Consider the following 7,523-nt stretch of genomic DNA (forward strand, 5'->3'; position numbering starts at 1 on the left):
AAGGTGAGGCGGGGCAGGAGTTGGGTGAGGGCAGGGCGGACTCTCTCTGCTGACCAGCTCCAGTGTCCATGGCCGTGGCTCCATGGTCAGCCTCAGATCTGGCTGCGTGGCGACCCCTGGGGCCCTGGGACTCCAGCTTCTGGGAGGCTCTGGGAGGCACAGCTGAGGTGTGGCTCCTGGGAGCCCACAGCTCCACTCTGTCCTGTAGCTACAGCCTCTCCTGTCAGCTGGAGCCCCGATACCAGATGACCAGAAAGATTCAACTCGTCTTCAAAGACAAGAGCCGCTCATCTTCCCGCCCAGGGCTGAGTGAGTGTCTGGATTGGCAGTGGCTGAATCCAGGGGTTCAGTACAGATTCAGGCCAAGTCTGTGCCAGGGGAGTTGGATAGCTGGCGCTGGGGTCCCAGCTCCACTGCTGAGCAGTCCTATCACGGGCAATTCCCCTCACGTTTCTGGGACCAGTTTCTTCCTCTGTGAAGTGGGTGACACTAAATATCAGCCCCTGTGTCAGGGACAAATGGGGTGCTGTTGGCTGACTGAGCAGTCAGCATTGGGGCTGGGGCACAGAGTACAGTGGGAGCAGGGAGGGGAGGGTATTCTGTGATTCTGGGGGAGGCCTCCCTAGGAAATGCCTCTCTCTACCCAGACACCAGGCCCCCAACAAAGAGCACAGTGGTGGTGGTGGATGATGCTCCTGAGACCAGCTGAACTACAGCAGAGACACAACAGGGACACTCAGGTGCACGGGGCCACCCCTCAGATGCTGATATGAACGAAAACTTTGCGATCCATTTCCTGGGGTCCCCTGAAGGCCACAAGGGAGTGGACAACCCCCACCCCATCTCCCTCACACCTTTTCCCCAGTGCCTATTTCCCTCTTTGGAGGGGCCATGTTTTTGTTGTCAATGTTTGAATATTCTATTAAATTCCTGTTTCTTTCTCAGCCTGGGAGTGGAGGTGTGGTTCTTTCTCTCTCTGTGCTCATGGAAATGAGATCCAGAATCTCACATTCCTCCTTGAATTCAGAAACGTCGCAGAGTCCTCAGCTCAGGGTATGTGGTGAAGGGAGAAGTGCCAGTACCATCCCTGGCTGCTGAAGGACAGTCCCGTGTCCCCCTCACTCAGAGGACAAGTTCATTGCAGTGTGGTTCACCTGGTCCTGGAGCAGAAGTGGCCTCTCCGATCTCCCGGGGCTAAGACGTTAGAGGAACTTTCTCTGGCAGAGCAACAACCATGGAAACGGGGGTGTCTTTAAAACTAGCACTTGCTTGGGGCCAGCCCAGTGGCACTGTGGTTCAGTTCCCATGGTCTCCTTCGGTGGCCTGAGGTTCACTGGTACAGATCCCGTGTGCGGACCTACACACCCCTTGTCCAGCCACGCTGTGGCAGGTGTCCCACGTATAAAGTAGAGGAAGATGGGCATGGATGTTAGCTCAGAGCTAGTCTTCCTCAGCAAAAATAGGAGGATTGCCTGCAGATGTTAGCTCAGAGCTAACCTTCCTCACCAAAAAAAAAGCTAGCCCTGGCCTGTGCCTAGCACATTTCCTGCCCAGGACAGTGGCTGCCTTTCTGCACTTGGAGGACGAGGGAACATTTTCCCGGTTCCTCTTGCCCAAATGAGGAACTTGTTTTCTGATTCAGTCTCTGGAATTCCATCAGGTATAAGTGGGGATAATTTGGTGCTCCCATGCCTGGGGCCATACCCACTCATCTTCAATCTTGAGAGAGCTGAAAACAGGCTTGCAGGTGCGAGGCCTACAGCAATGCTAAGCCCCTGAGCCTGGCAACCAACCACCCTCCAGGCCTACTCACTTAACAGAAAAACTGCAACAAGAGTGTGCTATTAGACCTTGTGGCCAACCGTGCTGGGGCTCCTCATGCCCAATAAAGTGACTGAAGGGACTATAGAAGCCTCATGCAGCTGAGCATTACAACCTGCTGGCTAGGGGGACAGCCTTGACTTTGTGGGCACCTGTAGTGATAGCAACCCTTCCACAAAAGGAGGACACACAGACGGGACACTCCTCGAACATTTGGAACTGGTGACAAGAGGGAAGCACATTGCTGGGCTCAGAGGTCATCTCTTACATAAGGCCACTTCTCCAAGATCAGGAGATATAGCTGACGTACCTAATACATATAAATAAGCACAGAGAAAGAGGCAAAATGGGGAGACAGTTGAACATATTCCAAGTAAAGGAACAAGACAAAAACACAGAAAAAGAATGAGAAGAATGAAAGAATGAGATAAACAATCTACCTGACAGGGAGTATAAATTAATAGTCATAATCATGCTCACTGGTCTTGGGAGAAGATTTGATGAACACAGAATTTCAACAAAGAATTGGAAAATATAAAAAAGACCCATTCAGAAATGAAGAATACAATACTGGAAATGATAAATGCTCTAGAGGGACCCAGTAGCAGAGTAGATGATGCAGAAGCATGAATCAGTCAGCTGGAGGGAAGACTAGAGGAAATCACCTGAGCTGAACAGATAAAAGAAAAAACATTTTAAAAAGAATGAAGACAGTCTAAGGGACCTCTGGGACAACATCAAGCACACTAACATTCATATTATAGGTGTCCCAGAAGGAGAGGAGAGAGACAAAGGGGTAGAGAAACTGTTTGAAGAAATAATAGCTAAAAACTTCCCTAAACTAAGGAAGGAAACAGACATCCAAGTACAGGAAGTACAGAGAGCACCAAGCAAGGTAAACCCAATGAGGCCTACATGAAGACACAGTATAATTAAAGTGTCAAGAGTTAAAGATAAAGAAAGAATCCTAAAAGCTGCAAGAGAGAGGCAACATGTTACATACAAAGGAAATCCCAATAACACTATCAGCTAACTTAGCAGAAACCTTACAGGCTGGAAGGGAGTGGCACAATATATTTAATTTGCTGAAAGGAAAAAACCTACAGCCAAGATTACTCTACCCAGCAAGGCTATCATTCAGAATGGAAGGAGTGATAAAGATTTTCCCAGACAAGTAAAAGCTAAAGGAGTTTATCACCAAGAAACCAGTCTTACAAAAGTGCTAAAGGGAGTTATTTAAGTGGAAAGGAAAAGACCACAAATAGGAATGAGAAAATTATCAAAAACAAATAAACAATACAGTACAATCACTGGTAAAGGCAAATATACAGTAAACATAGCAGATCAACTCCAAATGAAGCTAATTCAAAGGATAAAAGACAAAAGGATTAAAATTATCTATTTCCATCATAAGAAGGTATTGGGCACACACGCACACAAAAGAGGTTGGCTATGATATCAGAAACATAAAATGTGGGAGGATGGGAGTAAAACAGTAGAGCTTTTAGCAGAGGTGAAACTAAAGAGACCATCAACTTAATATAAATTGCTATATACTTAGGTTATTATATATGAACCTCCTTGTAATCACAAACTAGAAATCTATAAAAAAACACAAAAAATTAAGATAAAGGAACCGAAACACAATACTAAAGAAAGCCACCAAACCACAAGGGAAAAGAGCAAGAGAAGAAGAAAGGAACAGAAAGAAACCACTGAAACACCCAGAAAAAAGCAACAAAATGGCAATAAGTGCATTCTTATCAATGTCAATGGACTAAATATTCCAATCAAAAGGCATAGCGTGGCCAGTTGGATAAAAAAAAAAAGAGACCCATATACATGCTGCATATAAGAGACATTTCAGACCTAAAGACACTCACAAACTGGAATCAAAACGATGGAAAAAAGATACTCCGTGTAAATGGCAATAAAAAAAACTGGGGTAGCAATACTTATATTAGACAAAAATGACTTTAAAACAAAAACCATAACAAGAGACAAAGAAGGGAACTACATGACGATAAAGGGAACAATCCAACAAGAGGATAAAACATTTGTACATATCTATGCACTCAACATAGGAGCAGCTAAATATAAAAAGTAATTATTAACGGACATAAAGAGAGAAACAGACAACAACACAATAATAGTAGTTAACTTTAACACTTCACCTACACCAATGGATAGATCATCCAGACAGAAAATCAATATAAGGAAACATTGGCCTTAAAAGACACATTAGACTAGATGGACTGGGTAGATATATACAGAACATTCCACATAAAAACTGCAGAATACACATTCTCTTAAAAAGCACATGGAACATTCTCCAGGATTGGTCAAATAGTAGGCCACAAAACAAGTCTCAATAAATTTTAAAAGACTGAAATAATACCAAACATCTTTTCTGACCAGAATGGTATGAAACTAGAAAGCAACTACAGGAAGAAAATCAGAAAAGCCACAAACATGTGGAGATTAAACAAAATGCTACTTAACAACGATTGGGTCAATGAAGAAATCAAAGGAGAAATAAAAAAATAACTGGAGAAAAATGAAAATGAAAATACAACATGCCAAAATTTATGAGCTATAGCAAAAGTGATTCTAAGAAAGAAATTCATAGCAATACAGATCTACCTCAAAAACATGAAAAACCTCAAATAAAGAATTTAACAGTGTACCTAAAGGAACTGGAAAAAGAAGAATAAACAAAGCCCAAAATTAGTGGAAGAAAGGAAATAATAAAAATTAGAGTAGAAACAAATGAAACAGAGACCAAAAGAATAATAGAAAAAATCAATGAAATAAAGGATAGTTCTTTGAAAAGGTTAAAAAAAAAGACAAATCTTTAGCTAGACTCACCAAGAAAAAAAGAGGGAAGTCTCAAATAAATAAAATCAGAAATGAAAGAGGAGAAATTACAATGGACACCTCAGAAATAAAAAGAATTATTATTTCTCTCAAGAAAACTTTAGCATCTTATCTTTATAGCTGATATTTAGAATTGTCAAGAAATTGTTTTAAAGAAAACATTGAGTTTTCAAAAAAGCATTCTTTAATAAATTATTTATCATTTATTTTTCTGTGTTCTTTGCGAGCTATTTGAATACGGTACTTCTTTTAGACGAGCTCTGAGAAAACGTCTTTGTTTGATAATATTTACTCTGTAATTACTATTTCATATGCATTTTTAGGAATGCCATAAGCATATGTTGGGTCAACATATAATAATTATCAAATTTTTTCTTTTCTAAACATCTGACTTTTGTTTGATTGTTGCTGTTTTCTTTGTGGTCCATTGTCTTCAATTTATCTTTTGAAGTCTTCATTGAATCTATTATATTAATTATTACCTTTTTAATTTCCAAAGGTCCTTTATTGTTATTTGCCACCTTCCTTTATATTACACATAGTGTTTGTACTGAGGTTTTAACAACTTCTCATATTTCTCTGAATATAAATTTTTAATAATATTTTCTTGTACTTTTCCTAATCATGTTTAACTCAGTGTGTGTGTGTGTGTGTGTGTGTGTGTGTGTTCCTCTTTCATTTGAGTATTCCTCAAAACTCTGATGATCTTTCATCTCAGAGCAATATTATGACTTAAATACTACACCCCCTGTTTGGGCATAGCATGCTGAGCTTGCTCTCTGATGGTATTCCCTTTGGACAAGAATCCCCCACTCATTCCCGTTAAGGACACTCTCAGGATGCCATACACCCTTCTCGATTTAAGAGACTCACTGTTTCTCAAAATTCCTTCTTCCAAAAGGTCCTGAACTCTTTCATCTCTGATTCTCCCCTCTGCTCTCTTCCTCACTTTCTTTAAGTTATCCTTACATCTGCAGGATCACACAGCACAATTCCCTGTTTAAAACTTTATCTTCTCTTCAGGATAAATTGAATGTAATTCTCTGAAAAAGTTTTGAAAAGTCACAAGTGTATCAGGAATACAGTTGGCTGTATCTTCAATATATAATACACTACCTTCATGCAAAAATCTCTGACTGGATGATTCCTATTTCTCACTGTTCTCAAAGTGTGAGGTCAGGCATCATTTACATGAGGAATTTGTATCTTTCTTCTCTTTTCTCATAGATGTCAATATTCCTACTAATGAAATATATAATCACTATATTATAATAATCTTTTTTACTAAAAATTCGTGGACTATTAACTGTACGTTTTTTCTCTTTAAAAACTATTTTTGAAATATGATATGCAAACACTTGATAAATATTCAAAAATCGAAACCACTGCAACTGGCACCTCGATTGAGGAGTAGACATGACCAGTACGTCACAAGCCACCCCTGTGCTCTCTTTCATTCTCTAACACTCCAAAATTATCCTCTTTTACAACTTCTGATAACATAGATTAATTTTATCATTTAAATTTTTTATTTGTAGATCATGTGTCTTTTTGTGTCTGGCTTCTTTTCCTTCACATTGTGTCTGTTAAATTCATTCTGGTTATTTGTACATTTTTAGAGTATTAATCCACATTGCTATTGAATACTCCATTTGGTAACTATCCTCTACTTTTTTTACCCATTTTTGTTAGTGAGCATATGTGAGTATTGTAGGTCTTATCTATTAAAAAGATTGCTGCTATGAATGTTTTTGAACATGTCTTTTGTAGATGATATGGAGGAATTTCTGTTGGAGATGATCCAGGACTCTAGGTCATCAGAAATGCTTGTTTTTATCTTTTCCCCCCAACTTTATTGAGGTTTAGTTACAGATAAAGGTTGTATATATTTAAGATGTACAACATGATGATTTGATATATGTATGGACCATTAACTGTTAACCATCAGTGGCTTGCTATTTTCTTCTTCATGTGCCCAGATCATGCTTATTGAGTATTTGTTCCACTTTCAAAATACAAAGCATGTCGCTTCTGGAACCCTGCTTGGCAGGATCCCAAGCCAGGGTGAAGAGATCACGGTTGTCTCAGGAGTAGAATGCAACCTGCTGTTTCGCTGTCTTGGATTACAAGAATCCCAGTGTGATAGACAAATTTAGAATGCATTTGTAAACTTAAGTTCATTGTAAGAAACAAATTGGTCCCCACTGAACTTTCCCAGTGGGCATATTTCCACTGAAGTATGGGAATTTATAATTACATTCTTTTACAGACTGGTCACTTTTCTCAAGAGTGTTTGAAGTTCAAGCTCAAAACTCTGAATTACCCATTTTTCCATACACGAAATGGAATTTGTAATAACCCCTTAGACATCCATTTCCCAGACTTCTGTTTGTTCCACGAAGACAATTCAGAGATCAGTCACTTACTAGGTTTCAAGTTCCCAGAGCTTTAAGTGAAGTGAGAAAATTAAGTTCATGTTTTGATTTAAAAACTCAATCCCATATACACATTTATTATTGATATCAAGTGAATGGCCCTTACTCTCTACACCTGCACACCGGTAGGTTCCACCTACAAAAAAAATAAATAAATAAATACAAAGCATGTCTTGGTTATTCATAGTCCATTACATTTTCACATATTATTAGAATTAGATTGCACAATGTTCACCAAAAAATTTTGGATTTTGAGATTAATTACATACAATTTCTATAAAAATTTATGGAAAAATAAAATCTTTTCCATATTGACTCGATTTATTAACAAAACATATCTCATCACATATATGTCAATTTATAAAGGCTAGAAACACATCCATATCCTAT

Source organism: Equus asinus, chromosome 14, assembly GCF_041296235.1.
Source record: "Equus asinus isolate D_3611 breed Donkey chromosome 14, EquAss-T2T_v2, whole genome shotgun sequence".
Lineage (NCBI taxonomy): Eukaryota > Metazoa > Chordata > Mammalia > Perissodactyla > Equidae > Equus > Equus asinus.